General features: G+C 20.2%; 1 protein-coding gene across 1 annotated transcript in view; it reads right to left on the reverse strand.

Moving 5' to 3' along the window:
- LOC111622781 (ryanodine receptor-like) overlaps positions 1-12,521 on the reverse strand; it is a 420,607-nt gene that overhangs the window by 339,485 nt on the left and 68,601 nt on the right. The gene's annotated exons all lie outside the window — the stretch shown is intronic.

A 12,521-nucleotide genomic window follows, 5' to 3' on the forward strand; every position in this document is an offset into this window, starting at 1 on the left:
ACGACTGATGGAAAACGGAAGCAAAGTACTGTATCTTTATCTTTGTTAAACGTTGCAACTTTATTTATATACTTAAGTGTAATGAAATTAAATAAAACTTTATTACTTTTGTATAATACAATAAGTGTTTTGCGATTTTATATATGAAAATAAAAAAGTAGCATATTTTTAAGATTTGTAGTCTGAAGATAATTATCACTAGCCCAAAAAGTAGCGTGTCGCCCAATTTGAAATTTTTGTAGCAAGGGCACTTAAAAAGTAGCCCAATCCGCTACTTGTAGCCCAATCTGGCATCACTGGGCTAAGGCCTTCTTCGTTTTCGTTAATTCTATCTACAAAGTTAGCAATTAATCGATTGTTTTTCCATATTATGAATATATCATCTACAAATCTCTTGTAGTATACAATATCTCTTTCGAAGCTATGCAGAACTTTTTCTTCTATTTTTCTAACAACAAGCTCAAAAAAGAAGCCCTGAAATTGGGTTTCCCATTGGAACTCCCCTATTTTGCTTATATGTTTGGCCTTCGAAAGCGTTATAAAAAAAAGTCTCTCAGCAAATATTAAGGTGTTGGTTAAGTTTTTATTTATATACTTCTGCTGGGTACGAGTGTGTTTTATATTTTCCCACGTGCTTTTTCTCATTACCATTTCAGAAAAAGATTTTGTAAACAGTTATGTCTAGTAAAGAAACGTCTTTTTTTATTGTTACATAATTCCTTTTTTATGTGAATTTTTTTTGGCAGTAGTTTTTGGTGATATCTGCAAAAGAATTTTGCAGATATCTGCAATGGTGAGGGATGAATATCAATGGTGAGGGATGAATATTTCTGCAAAACAATTTTGCAGATATATTCATCCCTCACCATTGTTACACGATCCCTTAACAGATATATCCATCAGTCACTGCTGAGTGGTTAACTAATTAGGCAAAGGCACAATATTTAGGGGTCACCAAATTAAAGCTAACTGGGATAGCTAGAGATTTTGCGTGGAAAGATGCACAAATGGAAGCAGTAGCTACATATGAGGAGTTTAAGAAACTTATGATCCAGCAGTTTGAGAAAGAGCCTTATTCCTTAAGGCTACAGAAATTTTACGCTTGCGTACAAACGAGAAGAAGACGTACAAACTTATGTTAGTCAGACTTCAAATGCTAGTAGCTGAAACGATTATCAAACAAACTAGAAACAACACCCAAGAGGCAGAAATCATTAGAAGATGTCAACAAGAAGAAAGGGATGAACAGTTGCGAACACAATTTTTAAAAGGCCTAGATCAGGGATGGCCAACCTTTTGCATACCATGCGCCAATTTTTTGACAGACGAGTTCAGATGCGCCATATAACTCAAACACTTTTTATACAGTCTTACGTTCAATGTTAGGGGTTGATAAATAGAGATAAGAATAAATCTGTTTCGTTTAGGGTAGAAAATGGAGTAACTTAATCACGCAGTTGAATTAATTAATTTATGACAGTTTATTGAAGCACCAATTTACAATAGTCAACAATAATCTCCTGTATGAGAGGGTGATTGCTTCATGATTGTGCTATTGCTGCCAGAGTCTCGTTTGGAAAAGATTACTCTACACCACAATTATTGGCACTGAGAACGAGATCAGCTTGGAATAACTTTAATCACAATAAATGTTTTCGGCCATTTACACGCCTGTAAACTGATCAGAAATAAAGATCGCAAGACTCAAAATACATGCACACATTGTAATTATGTGGAAAACACTCATTTTATCTGCAAAATAGACCATAATGAATTGTGCAACAAATGAACTTGCCAAGACAGACTATAAAAAATTTATTTTTCTATATAATATTCTTAATCGCAAAAAAGCCAAATAGCCAAATCTGGCAATTTTGCTCAGAACTAACTTGTAATCGTCCAATGTGCCACATTTTGGCCACCCCTGGCCTAGATGAAAAAATAAAACAACAAGTAATGTCCAGAGAACCTACCACATTCGACTGAGCGATACAAGTGGCCATTAGCGAGGAAACAATATATCAATTGAGCAGCAAATCATTATTCCAGCAATAAACAAAGATAGTCTGCTTGTCTATCTTTGTTTATTGATATCACGGGGGATCTGTGCGAACTCATCTTACAAATAAATAATTGTGCGTAACATTTGTTTTTCTTCATTAAATAAATATTTTCGAGAGGTTTTTCATTATTTGATATATTTTTATATTGATGATATGAAACCGTGCTTTACAATTTGCTCACACGTATGAACTAAATAAAGATGAGAAAACCCGCCAAGTGTCTTAATTTATAGCACTTTATTGTGTTAGAAGAATAAATATTTTTATATGTTATTTGAGTTATTACAGCGCAATATGTTTCAACTGTCTTTTATTTGGCCTGACATTTATTAATCATAGTTTGTTAAACAATGACATAGCAGGATTGTAGCATCCGATCAGAAAAAAAGTTCGTGGTTAACGGTTGATCGAATTTATTATTTAAGAAAGAAATTGATTGAAGACTGATCCTTATTCGATATTCTATACAAATTGTTATTAGAATAAATGATTATGCCAATGCTTAGAATATTCGCAAAATACTTTTGCCAAAAAAAAAAGAAAAAAATGTTTTATTTAAATAATAAATTATGGAGAATTGTTAAGAATAAAGTTAGTTTTTTCATAGAAAGAATTTTTAGATAAAAAAAATTATTTATTTCATTTTATCAACATTTTATTCGTCAAACAAAGAATATTTATTTTTATGTCATGCTGACAGTATAAATATTTATCATTTGGTAAAACGAAAAATGTATCAAGTATGTATTAAAAACAGAATGCAATTTAACTATGATTGAAAAATCCATTCGATAATTAAACTGTTTTTATAGAAATTTAGTTTGCATTCATTCTTTTTAATTTAGAAAAACTAAATCCATTGTCATGAATATAATATTAATTTTTAGTTTTTTTGTATTAATTAAAAAATTCGATTTACATTTATACTGCATACCAAATTTTAAAAATAGAATCAAATGTTTAAATAATAAGCTAACCAAACATAATCCAATTATGTGAAATCCTAATGGAATCCTAGTAGATTTAGCGATCAACAAGATGATTTAAGAAAAAGAATAGGTGGTGTGCAAGATCAAACATATAATTCTCAATAGATATAGACAAAATGGAGCAAGACAAAATATAGGTGACACAAAAGGTAACTGGCAAACCCAAACGATTCTACCTCAACTCCAGGTACAGTAACTCGGGAAGAGAGCCAATGGAAATAGGCAAAATTGCAGAGGCAGTTTTAGGTGAAGGAGAAGAAATATTCCCAGATTCAGTGATGCAACAACTTGTCTGGGATTTAGAGTAAACAATGTGAAGCCTACCTTGCATTGTCTCATTAATGGCTTCCAAACTCAACTCGCCATAGATACAGGTTCAAAAGCAACACTGTTGTTGAAATCACTGGCGCAAAAAGTGGGCACCTACAGAAGGAAATTTGATAGGAGCAAAATCCCCTTCCGAAGCATCACCGGACATAGAATGAACACCTACAGGAAAAACAATTTCAATTTCCAGATTGGACCCTTGCACTTTTCCTACCCATGTTATATCATAGATGATGAGATTACACAACCATTCGACAGACTATTAGGAGGTGACATAATAACAGACTGAGGATTGGAAATAAATTTAGCAAAAGAAATAATAAAATTCCCCGATGGAAAAGAAATAAACTTACAAAATTCTTCCACATTCAATGGGACAATGAAACATGCTCAACCGAGAAAGAAAACAACTGATAAAGAAATTATCATCCGAGTGGTATAGACAGGGGAAAGTACCCCAGAGAAAAGTAACAAGAAGGCAAAAGGGAAAGCAAATATAATTGACAAACCACAAACTGCAAAAAAAAAAAAAAAATGCAATGAAATGATACGTCTAAAGGTCTGGGTAAAAAGGGATAATAGGTCAAAATCAATCTCTCCTAATGAAAACGGAAGAACAAAAAGAAGCAACCCCAAACCGAGGTCACATCTTAATCCAACATATTGAGAGACAACCATAGAATAAACCCAAGGTCAACAAGAATCAGATAGAAAACAGGAAAAACAATCAGAGTTCACTCAACAAACAGTTGGATTGATGATTCTCCAAACTTTGATCAATGTCATAATAATCTTCCTAGCCACGATGTTCACCATATTATGCATCCCATTTTTTCCCATTGTCCTATTTTTCCAGAATTCCCCAGCACCAAGGAATCAGCAGAATCTGAAACCCTCAGTTGCCATGCCAACAACAAAACTACATTCTCTACAAAGCCGCATACCTGTTAGACAACAAGTCTCACCCGCATCTCACACATACCCAAAACAAAGTCCGACTAAAGATTAGTCAGGATAGAGACAATTGTAACAGAGCGCATTTGTAAGTAGCACCACTAGCAAACGAAAGAACTAATCCGATGTGTGCCGTAGAACTTCCACGTGGGGTAAACCAAAAAAAAAAAAAAAAAAAAAAAAAAAAAAAAAAAAAAAAAAAAAAAAAAAAAAAAAAAAAAAAAAAAAAAAAAAAAAAAAAAAAAAAAAAAAAAAAAAAAAAAAAAAAAAAAAAAAAAAAAAAAAAAAAAAAAAAAAAAAAAAAAAAAAAAAAAAAAAAAAAAAAAAAAAAAAAAAAAAAAAAAAAAAAAAAAAAAAAAAAAAAAAAAAAAAAAAAAAAAAAAAAAAAAAAAAAAAAAAAAAAAAAAAAAAAAAAAAAAAAAAAAAAAAAAAAAAAAAAAAAAAAAAAAAAAAAAAAAAAAAAAAAAAAAAAAAAAAAAAAAAAAAAAAAAAAAAAAAAAAAAAAAAAAAAAAAAAAAAAAAAAAAAAAAAAAAAAAAAAAAAAAAAAAAAAAAAAAAAAAAAAAAAAAAAAAAAAAAAAAAAAAAAAAAAAAAAAAAAAAAAAAAAAAAAAAAAAAAAAAAAAAAAAAAAAAAAAAAAAAAAAAAAAAAAAAAAAAAAAAAAAAAAAAAAAAAAAAAAAAAAAAAAAAAAAAAAAAAAAAAAAAAAAAAAAAAAAAAAAAAAAAAAAAAAAAAAAAAAAAAAAAAAAAAAAAAAAAAAAAAAAAAAAAAAAAAAAAAAAAAAAAAAAAAAAAAAAAAAAAAAAAAAAAAAAAAAAAAAAAAAAAAAAAAAAAAAAAAAAAAAAAAAAAAAAAAAAAAAAAAAAAAAAAAAAAAAAAAAAAAAAAAAAAAAAAAAAAAAAAAAAAAAAAAAAAAAAAAAAAAAAAAAAAAAAAAAAAAAAAAAAAAAAAAAAAAAAAAAAAAAAAAAAAAAAAAAAAAAAAAAAAAAAAAAAAAAAAAAAAAAAAAAAAAAAAAAAAAAAAAAAAAAAAAAAAAAAAAAAAAAAAAAAAAAAAAAAAAAAAAAAAAAAAAAAAAAAAAAAAAAAAAAAAAAAAAAAAAAAAAAAAAAAAAAAAAAAAAAAAAAAAAAAAAAAAAAAAAAAAAAAAAAAAAAAAAAAAAAAAAAAAAAAAAAAAAAAAAAAAAAAAAAAAAAAAAAAAAAAAAAAAAAAAAAAAAAAAAAAAAAAAAAAAAAAAAAAAAAAAAAAAAAAAAAAAAAAAAAAAAAAAAAAAAAAAAAAAAAAAAAAAAAAAAAAAAAAAAAAAAAAAAAAAAAAAAAAAAAAAAAAAAAAAAAAAAAAAAAAAAAAAAAAAAAAAAAAAAAAAAAAAAAAAAAAAAAAAAAAAAAAAAAAAAAAAAAAAAAAAAAAAAAAAAAAAAAAAAAAAAAAAAAAAAAAAAAAAAAAAAAAAAAAAAAAAAAAAAAAAAAAAAAAAAAAAAAAAAAAAAAAAAAAAAAAAAAAAAAAAAAAAAAAAAAAAAAAAAAAAAAAAAAAAAAAAAAAAAAAAAAAAAAAAAAAAAAAAAAAAAAAAAAAAAAAAAAAAAAAAAAAAAAAAAAAAAAAAAAAAAAAAAAAAAAAAAAAAAAAAAAAAAAAAAAAAAAAAAAAAAAAAAAAAAAAAAAAAAAAAAAAAAAAAAAAAAAAAAAAAAAAAAAAAAAAAAAAAAAAAAAAAAAAAAAAAAAAAAAAAAAAAAAAAAAAAAAAAAAAAAAAAAAAAAAAAAAAAAAAAAAAAAAAAAAAAAAAAAAAAAAAAAAAAAAAAAAAAAAAAAAAAAAAAAAAAAAAAAAAAAAAAAAAAAAAAAAAAAAAAAAAAAAAAAAAAAAAAAAAAAAAAAAAAAAAAAAAAAAAAAAAAAAAAAAAAAAAAAAAAAAAAAAAAAAAAAAAAAAAAAAAAAAAAAAAAAAAAAAAAAAAAAAAAAAAAAAAAAAAAAAAAAAAAAAAAAAAAAAAAAAAAAAAAAAAAAAAAAAAAAAAAAAAAAAAAAAAAAAAAAAAAAAAAAAAAAAAAAAAAAAAAAAAAAAAAAAAAAAAAAAAAAAAAAAAAAAAAAAAAAAAAAAAAAAAAAAAAAAAAAAAAAAAAAAAAAAAAAAAAAAAAAAAAAAAAAAAAAAAAAAAAAAAAAAAAAAAAAAAAAAAAAAAAAAAAAAAAAAAAAAAAAAAAAAAAAAAAAAAAAAAAAAAAAAAAAAAAAAAAAAAAAAAAAAAAAAAAAAAAAAAAAAAAAAAAAAAAAAAAAAAAAAAAAAAAAAAAAAAAAAAAAAAAAAAAAAAAAAAAAAAAAAAAAAAAAAAAAAAAAAAAAAAAAAAAAAAAAAAAAAAAAAAAAAAAAAAAAAAAAAAAAAAAAAAAAAAAAAAAAAAAAAAAAAAAAAAAAAAAAAAAAAAAAAAAAAAAAAAAAAAAAAAAAAAAAAAAAAAAAAAAAAAAAAAAAAAAAAAAAAAAAAAAAAAAAAAAAAAAAAAAAAAAAAAAAAAAAAAAAAAAAAAAAAAAAAAAAAAAAAAAAAAAAAAAAAAAAAAAAAAAAAAAAAAAAAAAAAAAAAAAAAAAAAAAAAAAAAAAAAAAAAAAAAAAAAAAAAAAAAAAAAAAAAAAAAAAAAAAAAAAAAAAAAAAAAAAAAAAAAAAAAAAAAAAAAAAAAAAAAAAAAAAAAAAAAAAAAAAAAAAAAAAAAAAAAAAAAAAAAAAAAAAAAAAAAAAAAAAAAAAAAAAAAAAAAAAAAAAAAAAAAAAAAAAAAAAAAAAAAAAAAAAAAAAAAAAAAAAAAAAAAAAAAAAAAAAAAAAAAAAAAAAAAAAAAAAAAAAAAAAAAAAAAAAAAAAAAAAAAAAAAAAAAAAAAAAAAAAAAAAAAAAAAAAAAAAAAAAAAAAAAAAAAAAAAAAAAAAAAAAAAAAAAAAAAAAAAAAAAAAAAAAAAAAAAAAAAAAAAAAAAAAAAAAAAAAAAAAAAAAAAAAAAAAAAAAAAAAAAAAAAAAAAAAAAAAAAAAAAAAAAAAAAAAAAAAAAAAAAAAAAAAAAAAAAAAAAAAAAAAAAAAAAAAAAAAAAAAAAAAAAAAAAAAAAAAAAAAAAAAAAAAAAAAAAAAAAAAAAAAAAAAAAAAAAAAAAAAAAAAAAAAAAAAAAAAAAAAAAAAAAAAAAAAAAAAAAAAAAAAAAAAAAAAAAAAAAAAAAAAAAAAAAAAAAAAAAAAAAAAAAAAAAAAAAAAAAAAAAAAAAAAAAAAAAAAAAAAAAAAAAAAAAAAAAAAAAAAAAAAAAAAAAAAAAAAAAAAAAAAAAAAAAAAAAAAAAAAAAAAAAAAAAAAAAAAAAAAAAAAAAAAAAAAAAAAAAAAAAAAAAAAAAAAAAAAAAAAAAAAAAAAAAAAAAAAAAAAAAAAAAAAAAAAAAAAAAAAAAAAAAAAAAAAAAAAAAAAAAAAAAAAAAAAAAAAAAAAAAAAAAAAAAAAAAAAAAAAAAAAAAAAAAAAAAAAAAAAAAAAAAAAAAAAAAAAAAAAAAAAAAAAAAAAAAAAAAAAAAAAAAAAAAAAAAAAAAAAAAAAAAAAAAAAAAAAAAAAAAAAAAAAAAAAAAAAAAAAAAAAAAAAAAAAAAAAAAAAAAAAAAAAAAAAAAAAAAAAAAAAAAAAAAAAAAAAAAAAAAAAAAAAAAAAAAAAAAAAAAAAAAAAAAAAAAAAAAAAAAAAAAAAAAAAAAAAAAAAAAAAAAAAAAAAAAAAAAAAAAAAAAAAAAAAAAAAAAAAAAAAAAAAAAAAAAAAAAAAAAAAAAAAAAAAAAAAAAAAAAAAAAAAAAAAAAAAAAAAAAAAAAAAAAAAAAAAAAAAAAAAAAAAAAAAAAAAAAAAAAAAAAAAAAAAAAAAAAAAAAAAAAAAAAAAAAAAAAAAAAAAAAAAAAAAAAAAAAAAAAAAAAAAAAAAAAAAAAAAAAAAAAAAAAAAAAAAAAAAAAAAAAAAAAAAAAAAAAAAAAAAAAAAAAAAAAAAAAAAAAAAAAAAAAAAAAAAAAAAAAAAAAAAAAAAAAAAAAAAAAAAAAAAAAAAAAAAAAAAAAAAAAAAAAAAAAAAAAAAAAAAAAAAAAAAAAAAAAAAAAAAAAAAAAAAAAAAAAAAAAAAAAAAAAAAAAAAAAAAAAAAAAAAAAAAAAAAAAAAAAAAAAAAAAAAAAAAAAAAAAAAAAAAAAAAAAAAAAAAAAAAAAAAAAAAAAAAAAAAAAAAAAAAAAAAAAAAAAAAAAAAAAAAAAAAAAAAAAAAAAAAAAAAAAAAAAAAAAAAAAAAAAAAAAAAAAAAAAAAAAAAAAAAAAAAAAAAAAAAAAAAAAAAAAAAAAAAAAAAAAAAAAAAAAAAAAAAAAAAAAAAAAAAAAAAAAAAAAAAAAAAAAAAAAAAAAAAAAAAAAAAAAAAAAAAAAAAAANTTTTTACTGCTGAGAAGGTACACCTATCCCTCTTTTTGCACAGTGGATACATTTCAAAAAATGTTGTGTAAAAAACATTGCATAAAAATGTACAGTACATGCATCCTATAGAAAAATGCTTGATAGAATCTGCAACTTCAATAGAATGAAAAAATAAGCAATTTATAAAAGAAACACAAGCTTCTTTAATTCTAACATTATTTATCATTAACATTGTTTGCACAAGAGAAGTGATAAATATTACTATAATTTCCTTTTTAATTATCCGTTTATTAACAACTATATATTTACGAATTTAACTTTTCAAGTCAAAAAAATTTTTTTATTCAGATGAGACGGAATCAAAATGGATTAATATTTGAAGGCAAATATTTGGAATTTGCACACTCCGTTTGTCCAAATTGTGCTAAAACACTATCAAAGCTTTATTTATTTTATGGATGTGACCTTAATAAAGATCAAGAATCAAAGATCACTGAAGATCAAAATAATAGCCAAAGTTTAGGTAATCATATGTACAATAAATTCAATCTAGCCACCACTAATGAAATTTACAATTGCTATAATGGTGTAAGAAGACTCTTAAATGTAAAATCTTAAATACTACATGTTATTCTAAAGTGGAGATATGTTTAATTTTTGTTATTGAATGTTTATTTTCCATCTTTCTTCATCGTCATGTACCCCCTTGTAACAGGCGACTGCCTATTATGTTCAATAAACTAAACTAAACTAAACTAAACATTGTTTGCACATAAATATAGTAAACACAAAGTAGCATAGGAAACATAAAATCAACATACAGTATTCTCTGATGTACATATAGTACTGTGCTGTGCTGTGCTTAAAAAAGATAACTAAAATCTTGATTTCAACAAAAAAGTAACTGTTTTAACAATAATACAATTTTAACAAAAAGTTAAATTAAAAAAATTTTCAAATAAACTGTTTTTCCCTGTGTAAGAATCAATTGCATAAAAAGAGAATTAATTTTCTTTTGTCAACTGTGTTATTTCAAAACTGTAAAAATAGACCACATAAAAAAGAGGGATAGAGGTACTGCACTCATTAGAATGAAGGCAGAGTCAACCCCAGAATAGCAATTAATATTTTTTTGCTTAGTCCAGAGAATTAAATCCTGGCTATCCAGACCAGAAGTTGATGCATCAGTCAGTACTTCAGTTTACACACGTAAGACGTCTTATGTACACAAAAGATGCCCCAGATCTACAATCCTGTTAATGGGCTCTGTGGGTACTACTAAAGTATATATAGATTAGGGGTGGATAAGAAGTCATTGGTGAAGAGGTAAAACAGTGTCTTTACATTGAAAGTTCTTCATTGTGTTCAAATTTTACAAATGTCAGTGCAACAAGTATATACAACTTGTAGCTCATTTTTAACATCACTGGTAGTTCAAGTTAATTAACAAACAAAAGTATAACAAAAGTTACTAAATATTTATTTATAAATAGCAGTCAGAACTTTAAGCATATATAGATTATGGAAATAAAATTTGATGTAATACATTTATTGATTTTTAGTCATTAATACATTTTATATAAGTTTAACTTAACCAAAACTAGTGTAAAATTTCATTTTGGTTTCTGATTCAGCTGCAAAATCTGGTTTTGTGCAGACCTTACCTGTCTGTGAAAAATGCAACAATACCAGATCTGATACCCAGGGAAAAGTATCGATACCCAGGGAAAAGTATCAATACTGGTATCAGTATCAGACCAAAAGTATCAAGTACAAAAAGTACTCAGTTTCAAAGAAAAGTATCTGTATCAGCAGTATCAGGATATCCCTATGTGTGAATGAGACACCATAGTTGTTAATGTTATCAAGTAGCATTCTAAAGAAATTCCACCTATTTTCCAAATTTTAGAGACCATCCCTTCAAAATTTTTAGCAATACAGATTAAAAATAATCAAGAGAAACAAATTAGAATTTAAAAAATTATCAGTTAATTACTGTTAACCTCACAACATTCGGAGGAAAAGACAAAGGGGGTGACTGTTGTTTCCCCTTTTCAACTAGTTTAAGTGTTAGTTATTGTCTTATTCACATCATGAGAATATACATAATTCATACTAAATAAGAGAAAAGAAGGACTAAAAATAACCAATCAAATTTATTTCTTATTACATCAACTTCCTCTGGAATAAAATCATAATTAATAAGAAAAAAAACGAATAAAACAAAAGGGAATGGATGAAAAAATAGGGAAAGAGGAGAGTTAACACATCATCAAGAAAGAGTAAACACGGCAGAAGAAAATCACACCAGAGATGAGTGTCAAATCTAGAGGAGATAGAATCAACACAAAGAAACATAGAGATTAAAGAAAAGAGGCAAGCATAGAAAAGAAACAGAAACTGAAGAGAAGAAAGATCCTTGAAGAAAAGACAGCAACTCTTTTCATGTTATGTTGTGAGTTGCAAATTTCAGATTATTTCCTTGCTAGGTACACCTTAGGCTTATTTGGCTAAATTTGGAGGATAGGCTTTGTTTATGCAAATGTAAATATAATGTTATCCTATATTTTACATTATTATAAAAATTGCAGAGTAATCCCAATAATAAAAATAATTGGGTCTATCAGTTATCTAATAATCTAAATAATTATGATATTTTTATACGGACATTATTGGAAAAAATAAATTTAAAGATTATCTTTTTACTCAATTGATTCAAACTTTATTTGAAACTAAAAATCATAACTGGTAAACAGTTATATTGAATTTTCCTAATATAACAATTTATATTTTTTATTTCCCAACATAAGGTTCCTAATATAATTATTAATTTTTAAATTTGCCTTAAATTCTTAAATTTTTTTACACAGATTAAATAGAACAAGTCAATTTATCATCATTTTGGGTACTTATGACCTAGTAAATGATGTCATAGCTATAATAATAAGTTGTCAAAGATACATATATTCTGTTTATGTAAAAATGGCCATGAATTTTAAATTATTATAATTTGACAGATATTAAAAACTATTAAAGAAGAAAAATTAATGTAAATTATTTTCATAAAATTAATTTGATGATAATACTTAAATTGTTTAATATATTTCAAAAAGAAATTGCATAAGTTTAATTTTAAATAATGCCTGGTTGTTGGAAAAACTTATGACAGTCAAGATAATTATCAATGTATTGATTATTATTGATCAAATGTTAGATCACTATGTATTCATATAATTTATTTGGTCTTAAAAATTTTTATGTAAACCTTTTGTAACAAGAATGTATTCTTATCATAATATCACAATAAAGATGGAATAAAATGGAATGAATTTCAATAATCATATTTGTTGAAAACAATGATTTGTATATATATATATGAAATCAAATAGTTACAAAAGAAAATTAAGATAAAACAAAACAAAGATAGAGAAGAATAATATCTAAAAAAGTGATGTAATTTATAAAATATGTTTGAGATTCTTAATCAATTAAGTATATGATATATTTATTTCACTAATAGCACTTGTTTGGAATTTTATAGTTATTTACAGTAGACAAATAACAAGGGGTTAAATTAGACAAATAGTAAAGCTTTAAAGCTTTACTATTTGTATACTTCTGCTCATAACCCGAGTTATCTCAGACTGTGCACAAGGATGCATGGTCCATAGCCCAAGATATCTCAGGCATGGACTTTAAGGGGCCTCAAAAAAGAGCCTTGATTTATAACTTTTCCAAAAATGTATGGATCAGCATATATTCATCTTTATCTATCACCTATGCAAATTTCATGAATTATTTTTGCC

This window comes from Centruroides sculpturatus, unplaced genomic scaffold (genome assembly GCF_000671375.1).
Source record: "Centruroides sculpturatus isolate CEXI.00-Female unplaced genomic scaffold, Cexi_2.0 scaffold157, whole genome shotgun sequence".
Lineage (NCBI taxonomy): Eukaryota > Metazoa > Arthropoda > Arachnida > Scorpiones > Buthidae > Centruroides > Centruroides sculpturatus.